We start from the raw sequence: 20,098 nt of genomic DNA on the forward strand, positions 1-20,098 counted from the left end.
AGGATGGTCTCGATCTCTTGACCTCGTGATCCACCCGCCTCGGCCTCCCAAAGTGCTGGGATTACAAGCTTGAGCCACCGCGCCCGGCCATTACCCTGCTTTTTAAAGTGCTTTATTGGCTGTGCGCGGTGGCTCACACCTGTAGTCCCAGCACTTTGGGAGGTGAAGGTCGGTGGATCACGAGGTCAGGAGTTCCAGACCAACCTGGCCAAGACAGTGAAACCCTGTCTCTACTAAAAATACAAAAAAATTAGCTGAGCGTGGTGGTGGGCACCTGCAATCCCAGCGACTCAGGAGGCTGAGGCAGAGAATTGCTTGAACTCTGGAGGCGGAGGCTGCAGTGAGTCGAGATCACGCCACAGCACTCCAGCCTAGGCAACAGAGTGAGACTCTGTCTCAAAAATAAATAAATAACAAATAACAAAAAAAATTTAAAAAAAGAAGAAAAAAAATCATAAATAAATAAATAAAGTACTTTATTGCACATCATGCAATGTCATACAAATTTTTGTCCTTCTAATAATCCTGGGAGATGGCATATCCAGTTAACAGATGAAGGGGCTAGCTAGGTTAGGGTCACATAGCTCTCGAGTGATACACCTGTCTTCACAAGAGGTCTCTAGCTCCTGTTCCACTGCTGTTCTATTCCCCACATACTGTACCTCTAAGAATTGCTATACCTCAGCAGTCCCCAACCGTTTCAGCACCAGGAACTGGTTTTGTGGAAGACAATTTTTTCATGGACAGGGGGTGGAAGGATGGTTTCAGGATGAAACTATTCCACCTCAGATCATCAGGCACTAGATTCTCATAAAAAGGAGGCAACCTATATCCCTTGCATGCACAGTTCACAACAGGGTTCATGCTCCTATGAGAATTTAATGCTGCTGCTGATCTGACAGGAGGTGGAGCTCAGGTGATAATGCTCCCTTACCCCCCACTCACCTCCTACTGTGCAGCCTGGTTCCCAACAGGTCACAGACGGTACTGATCCACTGCCTGGGGGTTGGGGACCCCTGCTATAACTGATTCATAAACCTTCTTTTCCTCTAGACTTACTCAGCTCAGCTCTGTTAATTTTCCTGCTTAGTCTCTAATTTTTTTTTTTTTTTTTTTTTTTTTGAGACGGAGTTTCGCTCTTGTTACCCAGGCTGGAGTGCAATGGCGCAATCTCGGCTCACCGCAACCTCCGCCTCCTGGGTTCAGGCAATTCTCCTGCCTCAGCCTCCTGAGTAGCTGGGATTACAGGCACACGCCACCATGCCCAGCTAATTTTTTGTATTTTTAATAGAGACGGGGTTTCACCATGTTGACCAGGATGGTCTCGATCTCTTGACCTCGTGATCCACCCGCCTCGGCCTCCCAAAGTGCTGGGATTACAGGCTTGAGCCACCGCGCCCGGCTAGTCTCTAATTTTTATTTAGTGGATTTTGCACCTCTTCACCATTCCCTATTCAAGTTCAGCACATCCCAGGTTCCTAAGGATAGAGGATGAACAATCAAGTAAAAGAGGTCCTGACTTCATCCTCTGAAAAAGCAGCAAGGCCAAGCGAATTGATGCACACAATGGTAAGCAAGGAGTCTGCACTTCACTATCATTTCATTGGTGACATGACGTCTCATGATACGAAATGTGGATTCTTCCTTTTCCAGCAGGTCAGAGGGACAGTGATACTCTTTACCAAGGTGGGAAACTGGAGGACACATTAGATGAATGTTGACTTGTCCAATGGGAAAAGTCAGTGTGGCAAAGAGCAATAATCATGCATTCATTCATTGAATAAATGCTTACTGAATGTCTGCTTTGTGCCAAGCCCAGCATTAGAGGCTGGGAATACAATGAATGGCAAGTCACAAGGCTGACTTCTATGGAAAGGTCAAGGAAGCTGTGAGAACAATGTCGGGAGGAGGGGCCTGATCTAGGCTGAGGGAATCAGAGAAAGCTTGCTCTCCTAAGGAAGGCACATCTGTGCAGAAAACTCAAAGATGGAGAGGAATCAGACAAAGGAAGGAGGTGGAGATGGGGGATGGGGCTATTCAAGAAAAAAGCACTACCATGTGCAAAATGGGCAGGCTTGGATTGTGGTCGCATCTCTAACACTAACAGCACTGTCATCTCGTCGAGGCTGTTTCCCCATTTCTAAAGTGAAGGTATGGGATCAGTACTAAAAATTACCCCAAACCTTTAATATTTTGTATTCCCACCAGCAATGTGTGATGAGAGTTCCAGTCCCTACGTATCTTCATCAACACTTGTTATTGTTTATCTTTTTTGGTTGTAGCCTTCCTAATGGGTGTGAAATGATACCTCATTTGTGGTTTTGACTTGCACCTCCCTGGTGGCTAATGATGTTAAGCAAGTATGGTTTACGTGTTGATATTTTTATAACTTTTTTGTAGTGATGTCTATTCAAATCCTTTGCCCATTAAAAAAATTTGGGAGGGGGCGTCATTTTATTATTGAATTACGGGAGTTTTTTGTTTTTTATTTTTACCTATTCTGAATATGATTTACAAATATTTCCTTCCATTCTGTGGACTGTTTTATAACTTTCTTGATGGTATCATTAATTTAATTTCGACGTAGTCCAACTTTTCTGTTTTTCATTTTGTCACTTGTGCTTTTGGTACCTAAGAAACGACTGCCTAATTCAAGGTCATGGAAATTTACTTTTTCTTTTAAGAGTTTTATAATTTTAATTCTTACATTTAGGTCTGTGATCCATTTTGAGTTCATTTTTGTATATTCTGTAAAAAGGGGTCCAATTTCATTCTTCTGCATGTCGCTACCCAATTGTCCCAGAAATATTTGTTGAAAAATTCTTCTTTGCCCATTGAATTGTCTTATCACTCATATTGAAAATCAATTGACCACAAATGTAAGAGTTAATCGCTAGACTCTCAATTCAATTCCATTTCATTGATCTACATATCTATCCTTATACCATTACTGCACTGTTTAGATACTATAGCTTTGTGGTAAGTTTTTTTTTAATTGGAAAGTGTGAGTCTTCCACCTTTGTTCTTCTTTTTCAATACTGTTTTGGCTATTTTGGGTCCCCTGCATTTCCATATGAATTTTCGGATTCACTTTCTAATTTCTGGGGGAAAAACACAGATGGGATTTTGACGGGGACCACATTGAATCTGCAGATCAATTTGGGGAGTATTGCTATCTTAACAATATTATGCTTACCAAACCATGAACATGGGATATCTTGCCATCATTTCAATCTTCTTTAATTTCTTTCAATAATATTTTGTCATTCTTAGTGTACAAGTCTTACACTTCCTTGGTTAAACTTATTCCTAAGTAGTTTATTCTTTTTGATGCTATGTAAATGGAAGTGTTTTCCTAAGGTAATTTTCAGATCATGTATTGCTAGAGTACAGAAATACAATTGGGATACAGAAACTCCAATCTTGCATCCTGCAACCTTGCTCAATCTTGTTTATTAGTCTAATACCTTTCTGTGTGTGTATTCCTTAGGACTTTCTATATATACAATCATGGCATCTGCAAGTACAGTTTTACTTCTTCCTTTTTAAGATTAATGCCTTTTATTTCTTTTTCTTTCTAATTGTCCCAGCTATAGCCATCAGTATAATACTGTACAGTATAGTGTTGAATAGAAAGAATGAGAGAAGAAACTCTTGTTTTGTTCTTGATTTTAAGGGGAACACATTCATTTTTCACCATTAAATATGACATTAGCTGTGGATTTTTCAGATGCTCTTTATCAAGTTGAAGGAGTTTCCTGCTAATTTCCAGTGTTGAGTATATTTTTTATTTATAAATCATGAAAGGATGTTGGATCTTATCAAATAGTTTTTCTGCATTTATTGAGATGGTCATGTGGTTTTTATCCTTTAATTTATTAATATGGTATATTACATTGACTGGTTTTGTATGTTAAACCAACCTTGCACTCCTAGGATAAATCCCATTTGGTCATGGTATTTAATCATTCTTAAATGTAAGTTGTTGGATTCAGGCTGCTAGTTTTTGCTTAAGGATTTTTGTGTCTATTGTCATAAAGGATATTGGTCTGTGGGATTTTTTTCTTATGATATCTTTGCCTGATTTAATGTGAGGATACCATGGGTCTCACAGAATTGGAAAATTCTCTCCTATTCTATTTGTCATATTCCTTCTTCCATGAAAATTTCTGCTTATGCCATTATCTGACAGGTTCATGCCTTCCCTCTCAGCAACTTTACATCCTGCCTGTCATTTGGAGTCAGCTTAAGGCCTCCTCATTCCTGAACCCGTTTCTGACTGTTCCAGTTTGAGTGAGCTCATCCTCTCCAGAACCCCTTCACATCTCATTGTGCTTACATCTGGCAGTTAATATAAAGTGTTGTAGTTATGCATGATGTAACAAGCACTGGGTGTTTACAGTAAAAACTGGAAGCAGGACAAGGGAGTGTCCTAGAAAGTATCAGAACCTCAATTAGGCAGTTGGAGGTAGGCAGACATCTGAGCCTTGTGACCAAGGACCAGTATGACGATTCAGGGCCACATGAGTAGCTCCCTACTGAGCCTGCAGCCTCCTTGAGTGGCAGAGAAGTGGATGCTTAACAATGCACTCTTATTGCTTGAATGGTGGCTCAGGAATTTATATGCTGTATGACCTTACACAAATTACTTGCTAGCCTTAGTTTTCTCAACTTTGAACTGCTGATAGTAATATCAATCTTAAAAAGTAGTAAATTTTAAATGAGTTCACCTATGCAATACACACTGTATTAACTTCAATTAATGGTAGCTTTAATACATGTCATTGGATATTCTCAGTGAAAAAAGGGTCTATGGTCAAAAGAATATTGAAATACTGCATACTACATACTTCTTCTTAGGGATTCACAGGACACATTAGCATAGTAAAAGCTCTGTTGAGTCCCACATAAAGAGTCCCATTTAATTTGTTTTTGTTCAGAATTCCCCAAACCTATTTACCAAGATGACTCTCTCTCACTTTTAAAATTTGACAACTGTTTTAACACACCTTTGGAAACATAATATTAGTTGTGTTTAATTAAGAAAAGTAATCACATTAGATTGTTAAAAACAGATCATGTTTTATTGCTTTGCTTTTCCCAAGGAATGTATAATTTAAAAGCAGCAGCCTAGGAGAGGTAAAGGCTTCTAAGCTAGAGAAAGAAAAGAACACTTTAAAAACCCAAAGGAAATGGAAATTTTCAGGCAGAAGGAGCAGATCAATAAGGAGCTATTCTTGGTCATAGAAACATTTCTAGAATCACAGATTGTTGGGAGCTTGACAGGATGTTAAAGTTCAGTTCCCTAAATTCCCGCCCAGTTCAGAAATCCCACCTTCACTGGCCTCAATCCTTGTGGGCACATGCCCAGCCTCCCATTTTTAGGCAGCTCTAATTAGGAAATTCTCCCTCACACTGGGCTGAAATCTACCTTCTTGGAACCTCTACCCAAAGTCATGTTAATGGAGCTTTGAGTTTTGTGCTTTTGTGAGAACTGTCCATTTTGGAGATAGCAAATAAAATGTACAGGAAATTTTTTGAATCATTACATAGTGTAAAGTAATAGTCTGTTAATTGAACAATGAACCAAAAATAAGAATTTCTAAAAACAACATTTTTCATTTTCTCCATCTGTAAATAGGGCAAATAACTAGAAACTCAGGTATACAACGTATGTAGGATTTACTCTGTAGGTGAAATTACTTTGCAACTGTCAATTCCTTAGAAAAGAGAAATACATTACTTTTTAATTACTTCTATTTTCCTGTGTTTCTATCTTTTTTTCCCCCTACATTGTCCAGGCTAGAGTGCAGTAGCTCTTCATAGACATGATCATAGCGCACTACAACCTTGAACTCCTGGCTCAAATGATCCTCCCACCTTAGCCTCCCGAGCAGCTGGGAAATCATAACAAATAGTCTCTCAGACCAGAGTGCAATCAAGTTAGAACTCAGAATTCAGAAACTAACTCAGAACTGCACAGCTTCATGGAAACTGAACAACTGGCTCTTGAATGTTGACTGGATAAACAACGAAATGAAGGCAGAAATAAAGATATTCTTCGAAACCAACGAGAATGAATAGACAATTTACCAGAATCTCTGGGACACGTTTAAAGCAGTATCTACAGGGAAATTTATAGCAATAAATGCCAACATGAGAAGCAAGGAGAGATCTAAAATTAACACCCTATTGTCAAAATTGAAAGAGCTAGAGAAGCAAGATCAAAAAAACTCAAAACCTAGCAGAAGACAAGAAATAACTAAGATCAGAGNGAAGTTTATAGCACTAAATGGCCACAAGAAAAATGTGGAAATATCTAAAATTGACATGCTAATGCCAAGATTAAAAGAACTAGAGGAGCAAGATAAAACAAATTCAAAAGGTAGCGGAAGACAAGAAATTACTATGATCACAGCTGAACTCAAGAAGATAGAGACACACACACAAAAAAAAACCCTTCAAAAAAAATCAATAAATCCAGGACCTGGTTTTTTTAAAAGATTAGCAAAAAAGACAGACCACTAGCCAGGTTAATAAAAAAGAAAAGAGAGAGGAATCAAATAGATACAGTAAAAAACGATAAAGGGGATATCACCACAGATTCCACAGAAATACAAACCACCATCAGAGATTACTACAAACAACTCTATGCACATATGCCACTAAACCTGGAAAAAATGGATAAATTCCTGGACACTTGCATCCTCCCAAGCCTAAACCAGGAAGAAGTTGAAACCCTGAATAGACCAATAACAAGGGCTGAAGTTGAGGCAGCAATTAATAGCCTACCAACCAAAAAAAGCCCAGGTCCAGATGGGTTCACAGCCGAATTCTACCAGACATACAAAGAGGAGCTAGTATCATTCCTTCTGAAACTCTTCCAAACAATCCAAAAGGAGGGAATCCTTCCAAAGTTATTTTATGAGACCAACATCATCCTGATACCAAAACATGACAGAGACTCAACAAGAAAAGAAAACATCAGGCCAATATCCATGATGAACACAGATGCAAAAATCTTCAATAAAATACTGGCAAACTGATTACAACAGCACATCAAAAAGCTTATCCATCATGATCAAGTAGGTTTCATCCTGGGGACGCAAGGCTGGTTCAACATACGCAAGTCTATAAACGTAATTCACCACAGAAACAGAACCAAAGACAAAAACCACATGATTATCTCAATAGATGCAGAGAACGCCTTTGACAAAATTCAACAGTGCTTCATGCTAAAAACTCTCAAGAAACTAGGTATTGACGGAACGTATCTCAAAATAATAAAAGCTATTTATGACAAACCCACAGCCAATATCATACTGAATGGACAAAAACTGGAAGCATTCCCTTTGAGATGTGGCACTAGACAAGGATGCCTTCTCTCACCACTCCTATTCAATATAGTATTGGAAGCTCTAGCCAGAGCAATCAGGCAAGAAAAAGAAATAAAGCGTATTCAATTAGGAAAGGAGGAAGTCAAATTGTCTCTATTTGCAGATGACATGATTGCATATTTAGAAGACCCCACTGTCTCAGCCCAAAATCTTCTGAAACTGATAAGCAAGTTCAGCAAAGTCTCAGGATACAAAATCAATGTGCTGAAATCACAAGCATTCCTATACACTAATAACAGATTTAAAGAGGGCCAAATCAAGAATGAACTGCCATTCACAATTGCTACAAAGAAAATAAAATATCTAGGAATACAACTAACAAAGAATGTAAAGGACCTCTTCAAGGAGAACTACAAACCACTGCTCAACAAAATGAGAGGACACAGACAGAGAAACACTCCATGCTCATGGTTAGGAAGAATCAATATCATGAAAATGGCCATACTGCCCAAAGTAATTCATAGATTCAATGCTATCCCCATCAAGCTACCAATGACCTTCTTCACAGAACTGGAAAAAACCACCTTAAACTTCATATGGAACCAAAAGAGAGCCCACACAGCCAAGTCAATCCTAATCAAAAAGAACAAAGCGAGAGGCATCACACTACCTGACTTCAAACTATACTACAAGGCTACAGTAATCAAAACAGCATAGTACTGGTACCAAAACAGAGACATAGAACAATGGAACAGAACAGAGATCTCGGAGGCAACACCACACATCTACAACCATCTGATCTTTGACAAACCAGACAAAAACAAGCAATGGGGAAAGGAGTCCCTGTTTAATAAATGGTGTTGGGAAAACTAGCTAGCCACGTGCAGAAAGCAGAAACTGGACCCCTTCCTGACACCTTACACTAAAATTAACTCCAGATGGATTAAAGACTTAAACATAAGACCTAACACCATAAAAACCCTAGAAGAAAATCTAGGCAAAACCATTAAGGACATAGGCAAGGACTTCATGACTAAAACACCAAAAGCATTGGCAACAAAAGTTAAATAGACAAATGGGACTTAATCAAACTCCACAGCTTCTGCACAGCAAAAGAAACAGTCATTAGAGTGAATCAGCAACAAACAGAATGGGAAAAATTTTTTGCAAGCTACCCATCTGACAAAGTGCTAATATCCAGAATCTACAAAGAACTAAAACAGATTTACAAGACCAAAACAAGCCCATTCAAAAGTGGGTGAAGAGTACAGACAGACACTTTACAAAAGAAGACATATATGAGGCCACAAATAAACATATGAAAAAATGCTCATCATCACTGGTCATCAGAGAAATGCAAATCAAAACCACATTGAGATACCATCTCATGCCAGTGAGAATGGCGATCATTAAAAAATCTGGAGACAACAGATGCTGGAGAGGATGTGGAGAAATAGGAACACTTTTACACTGTTGGTGGGAGTGTAAATTAGTTCAACCATTGTGGAAGACAGTGTGGTGATTCCTGAAGGATCTAGAAATAGAAATTCCATTTGACCCAGCAATCCCATTACTGGGTATATACCTAAAGGAGTATAAATCGTTCTATTATAAGGATACATGCACATGAATGTTCATTGCAATACTGTTTACAATAGCAAAGACTTGGAACCAACCCAAATGCCCATCGATGATAGACTGGACAGGGAAAATGTGGTACATATACACCATGGAATACTATGCAGCCATAAAAAACAATGAGTTCGTGTCCTTTGTAGGGACATGGATGAAGCTGGAAACCATCATTCTCAGCAAACTGACACAAGAACAGAAAATCAAACACCGCATGTTCTCACTCAGAGGAGGGTGATGAACAATAAGAACACATGGACACAGGGAGGGGAGCATCACACACTGGGGTCTGTAGCGGGGAACTAGGGGAGGGACAGCAGGGGGTGGGGAGTTGGGGAGGGATAACATGGGGAGAAATGCCAGATATAGGTGATGGGGGGGAAGGCAGCAAACCACATTGCCATCTATGTACCTATGCAACAATCTTGCATGTTCTTCACACGTACCCCAAAACGTAAAATGCAATAAAATATATATTTAAAAAAAAGGCACATGTTACTGCACCTGGCTGTGTTTCTATCCTAATTTTTTTTAACTTTTACTTTAGGTTCCGGGGTACATACGAAGGCTTGCTCCGTAGGTAAACTATTTTTCCTGCTCCCCTCACCCTCCACACTCAAGTAGACTCCAGTGTCTGTTGTTCCCCTCTTTGTGTTCATGAGTTCTCATCGTTTAGCTCCCACTTATAAGTGAGAACATGCAGTATTTGGCTTTCTGTTCCTGCATTAGTTTGCTGAGGATAATGGCCTCCAGCTCCATCCACATTCCTGCAAAAGACAAGATCTCATTCTTTTTTATGGCTGCATAGTATTCCATGGTGCACATGCACCACATTTTCTTTATCCAATCTGTCACTGATGGGTTGACATGATTCCATGTCTTTGCTATTGTGAACAGTGCTGCAATAAACATCTGCATGAGTGTGGCTTTATGGCAAAATGATTTATACTCCTCTGGGTATACACCCACTAATTTTTTAAATATTTAAGTGATGTTTTAAAAATTAATAGTTCAAAGCTTATTCTTTCACATCGTTACTTATGAGATTAGTTTATTATAAAAAGAAATGTTTAATTAAAATATAGTACATGTCTTGGCTGGGCACGGTAATGCCTTGGCTAATGCCTGTAATCCCAGCACTCTGGGACGCCAAGGCAGGCAGATAAACTGAGGTCGGGAGTTTGAGACCAGCCTGACCAACATGGATAAACCCCGTCTCTACTCAAAATACAAAATTAGGTGACCATGGTGGCACATGCCTGTAATCCCAGCTACTCTGAAGGCTGAGGCAGGAGAATAGGAGGTTGCAGTGAGCCAGGATTGTGTCATTGCACTCCAGCCTGGGCAACTAGAGCAAAACTCTGTCTCGAAAAAAAAAGAAAAGAAAAGAAAGAAAATATAGTACATGTCCGTAAATGTGGGTTTGTGGACAAGAGTCAATAATGAGGACCAGTTACATTATTAGAAATGTAGCTATTTGATCCAAAGTGGAATTTTCCAAGGCTTTGTAAAACCTAAAACCTTAAGAAAAGCCCCAAGAGGTAAACAGAATAAAAGATTTAAATGGGAAGAGAACCTCCAGGGTCCAGGTCCAAGACTCCAGGAAGAGTCCAACACAGCTCAGTATGAAATCAGACTCGGCAAAACTGTGCTATACCCAATATACTACAAAAAGGGTGGGTTGTGTTTCCACAGAACTGGCCTTCTAAGGGAGAACTTTCCAGGCTTGACCCCATTTTGTGTTAAACTGCCACTTAGTGTCATTTTACTATCTGTTCCTCATCCTGATACCATGAGGCCAAAAAGTTCACACCCTTATTTTACAACTGAAAAACTGAAGTAAAATCAAAATCTATTCACACTGCATACTCCTTGCCTATCCCCTGGGACAACATTCCAACAGCTGAGTGACTTAGCGCTAGCTGTGCCCTCCTTTCAGTCACATCCTTCCCTGCAGTCACATTAAGTCATTTTCTTATCCTATAAAGACAACAGAAAATAAACACAGGGCTGTCAAGGAAAAGAGTCAATATCAGGGCTAACAAATGCTGTTGCTGAATATTTGCTGTAAAACTTAATGTGCACCGCTGGTCTGAGGGTTTTTGTAATTTGGAACCAAAAGCAGTGTTCATTAGAATTTACTTACTGACATAGAGGATAGTTTTGTCTCTGACCTTGAAACACGGTGAGAATATCACAGATGATACCACAAGGCATTCGTGGGAAACATTTTTTTTGAGCATGCAATACAAGGCTGAATGAAACCTGGTCTCTGACTTCATGAAACCGACAGTCCAGTGAGAAAGACAGACAAGCAAATCAATAATTTCCATAGAAAGTGACAAGTTCTCTGCAGAAATCAGGCACATGATGCTAGAAGAACACAGACAAGGTCAAATAAATCAGATGGGGTTGTCGGAAAAGGTTTCTCAGAGGAGCTGGTTTCTAAGCTGTCAGTATCAGAGTTTAACTAGCTCTGACTCTGACTTCAATTTCCAGCACTCAGGTGAGAAAGTACTTCCTGACCCTACTTTTCTGAGTTCCTGACACTGTCACAGCCAGATTTAGTGTCTGTGTTTTAAGAGGCAAGGAAAGGAAGAAAACAAGGAAGGAAGGGAAGAAAGGGAGAAGTGGGGGGAGAGACAGGGAAGAAGGGAGGGAGGGAAGAAAGAAGGAAATAAGTAAGGGAGGGAGGAAGAAAGGGAGGAAGGGAGGGAGGGAGGAAGACAGGGAGGGAGGGATGGTGGGCAAAAGAAACAGACAGGTTCCAGAAGTTGTTAGAGATGGCCAGGTACACGAAGGGTGACCATCTGTGCCTGAGCAACCTGCATCCTCAACAATGGTGTAAAGTCTACCCTAGGATACCCTCCCTCTTTGTAAAGCAATGGCATAAGGAACACAATCTTCTTCAATCTGAGGAACGCTGGTGAGCCCAGCCAGTGAAGTGTTGCCTCCTTCCACAATCAAGAGCAGCAAAATGAATGCCCAATTCCTTTGCACTCCCAGAAAATGAGGTCAGACTCATGTGCTAACTCCTCAGGGTGACTTCTCCATGCAGAATGCACCCACCTTCCCAGAGATGGAACGTATGTGTGATTCTTTTTTTTTTTATTTTTGAGGCAGAGTCTCACTCTGTCACCCAGGCTGGAGTGCAGTGGTGCCATCTCGGCTCACTGCAACCTCCGCCTCTCTGGTTCAAGTGATTCTTGTGCCTCAGCCTCCTCAGCAGCTGGGATTACAGGTGCATGCCACCATGCTCGGCTAATTTTTTTATATGTTTTTAGTAGAAACAGGGTTTCCCCATGTTGCCTAGGCTGGTCTCAAACTCCTGACCTCACGTGATCTGGCTGCCTTGGCCTCCCAAAGTGTTGCGATTACAGGAGTGAGCCACCACGCCCTACCTATTTGTGATTCTGTTCTTGCCTGCTGGAACCAAAAACAGCACCTACCTCCTTTGGGATACCATTCCCCACCGGGGACTCCACCAAGCATGTGAAAAGAAAGTGCAAGTCATTACCTTAGATCATCTTCCAGGGTCTCCTCATCCAAAGAGAAGGTCCCATTGCTGACACTCTGGTGAGAATAACTCTTCTTCCCCACAGACTGCACCCGGAACAATGAAGTGTCTTTCTTTTTCCTTTTGCCAAACAACTTCTTAAAAGGCTGAAATTTTTTCTTCTTGCCTGTGGATTATAAAATAAACACAAGCTGCAGTGTGGCAGGGCTGCACTTCCGAGCCTAAGAGCAAATTACAACTGAGCTGCCTCCGGCCAAGGAGACAGGGCAAAGGGCAGGCATGAGGCAGAATAAGCAACCAATCCCTGTGCCAGGAACATCAGGAACAGCCCCAGTGCAATCCATGCACAGTGAGGCAGGGCACGAGCCAAAGGCACGGTGAGTCTTCTGTCCCCAGGCTCCCAAGAAACATCTGGGAAGAACAAGAAGAGGTTCTTCTTGTTCTTCCAAGTGGCCAGGGCACAGTGGCTCATGCCTGTAATCCCAGACTTTGGGAGGCTGAGCGGGAAGGAACATTTAAGCCCAGGAGTTTGAGACTAGCTTGGGCAACACAGTGAGATCCCATCTCTTTAAATCTAAGAAAATTAGTCAGGGTGGTGGTACACACCTTTAGTCTCAGTGACTTGGGAAGGTGAGGCTGGAGGATTGATTACGCCCTGGAGGTTGAGGCTGCAGTGAGCTGTGACCATACCATTGCACTGCAGTCTGAGCAACAGAGTGAGATGAAAGAAAGGAAAGAAAGGAAAGAAGGCAGGAAGGAAGGGAGGGAGGGAAGCAAGGAAGGAATAAGAGAAGAGAAGAGAAGAAGAGAGGAGAGGAGGGGAGGGGAGGGGAGAAGAGAAAAAGAAAAGAAACAGATTTCAAGCTTCTTGGTAGCCAGCACATGCAATAAGGCAGTGCCTGCTTTCTTTAACAAAGCAGATGGCTAAATGCCTCTCTCCATGGAAGAAGCTGAGAAAAACACGTAAGTCAAACAGGTGTTTTTAAAAATATTTTTATCTGTATCTATACATATCTCCAGTTTGAGGATCATTCCATTTTGGCCTTTGTTAGATGTAGAAGATAACTGCCAACTCCTGGCATAAGCTTTGCCCCCTAATTCCCTCTATCCCCATATATTTCCAGTTTATTTCTCTTGTCTCTTTTTAAAATCTACTATGAAGGGCCCCAAAGGAGTTACTATGAACATCTTCCCATATATTACTTCATTAGTCAGGACCTAGGCTTGCTGCCAACATTTGCTAGGAGGTATTTTAGGTAATACCTTTCAGTCCTCTGCCTTTGGATACGAATTCCTTCATATTACTCCACTCTTTCCTTAGAAAAGAAAGTAAGTCACTCTCTACCAAAAGCAGCATCTTCTTGGATCTTTCCTTTTTCTTTAAGAAGCTTAAAGAGACACTTTTCTAGTGGTCTAACAACCATTTTAAGAAACTTTTTTTTTTTTTTGAGATGGAGTTTCACTCTTGTTACCCAAGATGGAGTGCGATGGCAAGATCTTGGTTTCTTGCAACCTCCACTTTCCAGGTTCAAGCTAGTCTCCTGTCTCAGCCTCCCAAGCAGCTGTGATCACAGGCACCTGCCACCATGCCTGGATATACATATATATATATACATTTTTTTTTTTTAAGTAAAGATGGTATTTCACCATGTTGGCCAGGCTGGTTTTGAACTCCAGACCTCAAATGATCCGCCTGCCTCAGCCTCCCAAAGTGCTGGAATTACAAGTGTGAGCCACTGCACCTGGCCTAAAAAAATGTTTTAACCCTTACTATGTGCCATGGCTCTAAGAACTTTATAAATATTAACCCAGTTAATCCTCACAACAATCCTATTACGTTGATACTATTAACATTTCCATTTTACACATGAGGAAGCTGAGACATGAAGAGATAAAACAGCATGCCTACATCATAGGAAACATATCTTTGAAGAGGGAGTCAGAAGTTTTGAGAGAGAAGCAAAAATAGAAGCTTGTGACCTGAATTGTAAAACACCTGCACGAAATACAGACACAATTCCCCTCACCTTCTACCCAGCTATCAGAGGCCCCAGAGCTCTGCTGGCCAGAATCCATAGAGGAATCCAGGTACACAAATGAGGTTAATGAGGAAACAAGCCAGACATCTCATTTCCTCTGTGATCTTCAATTCTGGCTTTACTGAGATGTCACAGAAAATTTGAAGTGCTGCCAGGTGTGGTGGCTCATGCCTGTAATCTCAGCTACTTGGGAGGTTCAGGTGGGAGGATCATTTGATCCCAGGAGTTCAAGACCAGCCTGGGCAACAATTTTCCCATCTCTAAAAAATTTTTAAAAAGTAGGCTGGGCGTAATGGCTCATGCCTGTAATCCCAGCACTTTGGGAGGCCAAGGTGGAGGACCATGAGGTCAGGAGATCAAGACCAGCCTGGCCAAGATGCTGAAATCCCACCTCTACTAAAAATACAAAAATTAGCCAGGTGTGGTGGCAGGTGCCTGTAATCCCAGCTACTTGGGAGGCTGAGGCAGGAGAATCGCTTGAACCTGGGGAACGAAGGTTGCAGAGAGCAGAGATCATGTGACTGCACTCCAGCCTGGGTGACACAGTGAGACTCCATCTCAAATAAATAAATAAATAAATAAATAACAAAATCTGAAAAGAAGTGCTTCAAACTACTTCATCCTAAGTAGTGGCATAAGATGCTGAGGATGCAGACAGAATAATAACCCATTACAAAAGGACAGTCATCTAGGAGCATAGGACGGGTGCAAACAGCCTCCAGCATTAGTGCTCCCCTGAAACGATCCTGTGTCAGATCACATTTAGCAGGAAAGGATATTTAAAACATACCGGATGCTTGCTATACGTAGGCACTGGTGCTAGGTACAAAAAAGAATGACATTATTTTTACTGTGTATTATTTGAAAGACAGGAAAGTGTGTGATACAGTTTAGATGTTGTTCCCTCTAGATTTCATGTTGAACTGTAATCCCCAGTATTAGAAGTGGGGCTTGGATCACTGGATCACGGGGGTGGAGCCCTCATGATCTGGTGCTGTCCTTGTGATAGTGACAGAGTGCTTGTGAGATCTGGTTGCTTAAAAGTGTAGCACTTACAAAATTAGCAGGGCGTGGTAGCTGTGCCTGTAATCCCAGCTACTCAGGACTCTAAGACAGGAGAATCACTGGAACCCAGGAGGCGAAGGCTGCAGTAAGCTGAGATCGTGCCACTGCATTCCAGCCTGGGTGACAGAATGAGACTCTGTCTCAAAAAAAAAAAAAAAGGCTTCCTAACCTTTTTTATCATTAGCCCCTAACCTTGCTCCTGCATTCGCCATGTGTCCTGCCTGCTCCTGCTTTGCCTTTCACCCTGTAGAGCTCGCCGAAGCCTCCCCAGAAGGCAACAGATGCCGGTGCCATGCTTCCTGTACAATCTGCAGAACTGTGGGTTAATTAAGCCTCTTTTTTTTCTATAGCAATAGGGTCTCGCTCTGTTGCCCAGGTTGGAGTACCAGGGTGCGATCTCAGCTCACAATAACCTCCACCTCCCAGGATCAAGCAATTATCGTGCCTCAGCCTCTGGAGTAGCTGGAATTACAGGCACGTACCACTGCTCCCAGCTAATTTTTGTATTTTTAGTGGAGACCGGGTATCACTGTGTTGGCCAGGCTGATCTCCAACTCCTGACCTCAATTAATCTGCCCACCTTGGTCTCCCAAAGTGCTGGGATTTCAGGCATGAGCCACCGGACTCAGCCACCTCTTTTCTTTATAAATTACCCACTTTCAGAAATTTCTTTATAACAATGCAAGAATGGCCTAACACATCATATAATACGACTGAGATCATATCATTTAAAAATGGTTAAAAAAAATGGAGGGTTTGATTTCAGAATATTAGTATCTTTTCAGTGGTTATTTATTCAGGAATGAATGTAGGCCAGTGATTTTCATGACACCTACTTTAGGTTCTTATGAGTAAAATCTCCAGTGAATAATATTTAAGAACTATAATAAGTAGTTTTCGAAGACAATCCAAGAGCATTGGGCATGTGTTAAAAGAATGCCCTGAGAGAGATCCACGATGGCCAACTAGCAGCAGCTCCCAGTGAAGGCGCAGGGAGCGAGTGGACACCAGACTTCCAGACGAATTTTTGTTGCCTACGGACCAGGAGATTCCCAGCGGAGGAGCCCCACAGGTTGCCAGTGTGGCTCTTTTGGCTGGTGCGGCTGTTTTGCCAGCTTCCCGGTGTGGTGGTTTTCAGTGCGGAGTATGCAGGACTGGGTGCCCTTTTAGTTGGCGTTTGGATCTCTGGGAAGGCAGAGTCGCCCATTCTGCTGATTGAAATGGGGACTGAAGCTGGGAGCCAGACCAGGAGATTCCTGGGCAGAAAAGTGCCACGAATCTCAGTGCAGCTGTTTCAGCCAGCACGGTCCCCGCACGGGAAATTGCATAGATCCCAGCGCCTTTTCGGAGGGGGACTGGGGCACCTTGGAGAGAATTGGCATTCAATTAGGAAAAGAAAAAAAGGGGGCTCCGAGGTGGGGAGCCAGGTGATTGGGCTCAGCTGGTCCCACCCCCACAAAAAAACAGCAATTGGAAATGCCGATGGTTGAGAGTTTCTCATCAAACACAGCTGAACCTGGGAAGGTCCAGCTCTGTGATGGAGGGGTGTCCACCGAAGGAAAACAAAGAAATAGAAATAATATCACCACCAACAAGCTGGATGTCCACTCAGAGACCCAATCTGAAAGTCAGCAATTACAAAGACGACAGGTGGATAAATCCACGAAGATGGGAAGAAACCAGTGCAAAAAGGCTGAAAATATTGGAAATCAGAATGCCTCTCCTCCTTCAGGGGATCGCTACTAGTCATCAGCAAGGGAACAAGGCATGATGGAGAATGAGTGTGATGAATTGTCAGAATCAGGCTTCAGAAGGTGACTAATAAGAAACTTCTGTGAGCTAAAACAACATGTTCTAACCCAATGCAAAGAAACTAAGAACCTTGAAAAAAGGTTTGATGAAATGCTAACGAGAATAGGCAATTTAGACAGGAATATAAGTGAATTAATGGAGCTGAAAAACACAATATGAGAACTTCGAGAAGTATGCACAAGTTTAACAGTCAAATTGATCAAGCAGAAGAAAGGATATCAATGGTCAAAGACCAACTCAATGAAATAAAACGAGAAGACAAGATTAGAGAAAAAAGGTAAAAAGGAATGAGCAAAGTCTCCAAGAAATATGGGACTATGTGGAAAGACCTAATCTATGTTTGATAGGTGTACCTGAATGTGACGAAGAGAATGAATTCAAGTTGGAAAATATTCTTCAGGATATTATTCAGGAAAACTTTCCCAACCTAACAAGGCAGGACAATATTCAACTCCAGGTAATATAGAGAACACCACAAAGATATTCCTCAAGAAGAGCAACCCCAAGGCACATAATCGTCAGATTCACCAGGGTTGAAATTAAGGAGAAAATGCTAAGGGCAGCCAGAGAGAAAGGTCAGGTTATCCACAAAGGGAAGCCTATCAGACTCACAGCAGATCTCTCAGCAGAAACCCTACAAGCCAGAAGAGAGTGGGGGCCAATATTCAACACCCTTAAAGAAAAGAACTTTCAACCCAGAATTTCATATCCAGCCAAACTAAGCTTCATAAGTGAAGGAAAAATAAAATCTTTTGTGAACATGCAAGTACTCAGAGATTTCATCACTACCGGGCCTGCTTCACAAGGCTTCTGAAAGAAGCACTACACATAGAAAGGAACAAACAGTATCAGCCATTCCAAATATATACCAAAAGGTAAAGAGCATCAACATAATGAAGAATCTACATCAACTAATGGGCAAAACAGCCAGCTAGCATCAAATGGTAGGATTAAACTCACATATATTATTATTAATCCTAAATTTAAATTGACTAAATGCCCCCAATCACAAGACACAGACAGGTGAATTGGACAAAAAGCCAAAACCCATCGGTATGCTGCATCCAGACCCATCTCACATGCAAGGATACACAAAGACTCAAAACAAAGGGATTGAGGAAGATTTACCAACCAAATGGAGAGTAAAAAAAAAAAGCAGTAGTTGCAATTCTAGTCTCTGATAAAACAGACTTTAAAGCAACAAAGATCAAAAGAGGCAAAGAAGGTCATTATATAATGGTAAAAGGATCAATGCAACAAGAAGAACTAACAATCTTAAATATATACGCACCCAATACAGGAGCACTCAGATATATAAGGCAAGTTCCTAATGACTTATAAAGAGACTTAGACTCCCACACAACAATAGTGGGAGACTTTAACATCACATTGTCAATATTAGACAGACCAATGAGACAGAAAATTAACAAGGATAGTCAGGACTTGAACTCAGACCCGGAACAAGTAAACTAAATAAGCATTTACAGAACTCTCCACCCCAAATCCACAAAACATACATTCTTCTCAGCACCACATCACACCTACTCTAAAAGTGACTACATAATTGGAAGTAAATCACTCCTCAGTAATTGCATAGCATTTCACAGGTTTAAATGAAATATTGGTTGGCTGCTTGTTTGTTATTTTCCTCCCTTATTCCTTCCTGTCTTCATTGTTAAACACAATTATTGGCATAAAAAAGGTTTTCAATACCCATTTTTAGACTGCATTCTAGCCTGGGCAGTAAAGCAAGACTCCCATTCTCTCTCCCTCTTTCTCTTTCTTTCTCTCTTTCATTCTTTTCTTTCCTTCTTTCTCTCTTTCTTTCTTATTTTTTCTCTTTTTCCCCACCACTCAAAAAAAGGAAGAAAAGGTTCTTTGTTCTCTTCTAGGCTTTCCCCAAGATTTATTGGGGAAAACTAACAATCTGAGATATATTTGAGTGGTGGGAGAAACATTTTAAAGACATCCATAAAAAAAATAAGTAAATAAAAATAAAAATAAAAAAGAATGCCCTTACATAGGTTTATTTTTTAAAATTTAAATTTGAAAGCATTCTGTAAGGCACCACAGTTATCATTATTACACTCTTCTGTAACTGATCTTTGGCAATGACTGATGTAATAAGTGAAAACTTTCTCTACGACTGTCCAAAGCTGAAAATATGTAAACAATGCCTGAGTTCTAGTTTGGCAGCATGACAGTAAGTGGTCAAATGGCTATTTATATTATATTCCACTTATTTCCAAAGTAAGATTCTTTTTTCCTTTTATATCAGTTGTCTTTTCCCCACTAAATATCGAAACCCAAAATTTCTTTTTTTAAAAAAATAGTTTTTTACAATTGCTTCTCTTTTTTACCCAACACTGCTCCTTGACTATACCCCCAAAATTTCTAATCAGAAACATTACAAAATACAATAGCAACATTATAAGAATATCAATTATGACATCATTATCCCAGCCTGGGTCCACAGACTTAGCTTTCGAGATAAGCAGACAATTGTAGATAATGTTAGAATTTATTGACTAGAAAAATAATTCATTACTGTCATTTAAAAAAAAGGTGGATTGGGTCCTTTGTGGGGACATGGATGAATCTGGAAACCATCATTCTCAGCAAACTGACAGAGGAGCAGAAGATCAAACACCGCATGTTCTCACTCATAGGCGGGTGTTGAACGATTAGAGCACATG

General features: G+C 40.9%; 1 protein-coding gene across 3 annotated transcripts in view; it reads right to left on the reverse strand.

Annotated features, from left to right (window-relative positions):
- Positions 1-20,098, reverse strand: part of CRACD (capping protein inhibiting regulator of actin dynamics) — a 157,982-nt gene that overhangs the window by 46,924 nt on the left and 90,960 nt on the right. For all 3 annotated transcript variants that reach the window (XM_017518507.2, XM_017518505.2, XM_017518506.2), the window contains exon 2: positions 12,487-12,652. The gene's annotated coding sequence lies outside the window, so the exon portion shown is untranslated. The remainder of the gene's footprint in view (positions 1-12,486; positions 12,653-20,098) is intronic.

Source organism: Cebus imitator, unplaced genomic scaffold (assembly GCF_001604975.1).
Source record: "Cebus imitator isolate Cc_AM_T3 unplaced genomic scaffold, Cebus_imitator-1.0 Scaffold682, whole genome shotgun sequence".
In the NCBI taxonomy this organism is placed as follows: domain Eukaryota; kingdom Metazoa; phylum Chordata; class Mammalia; order Primates; family Cebidae; genus Cebus; species Cebus imitator.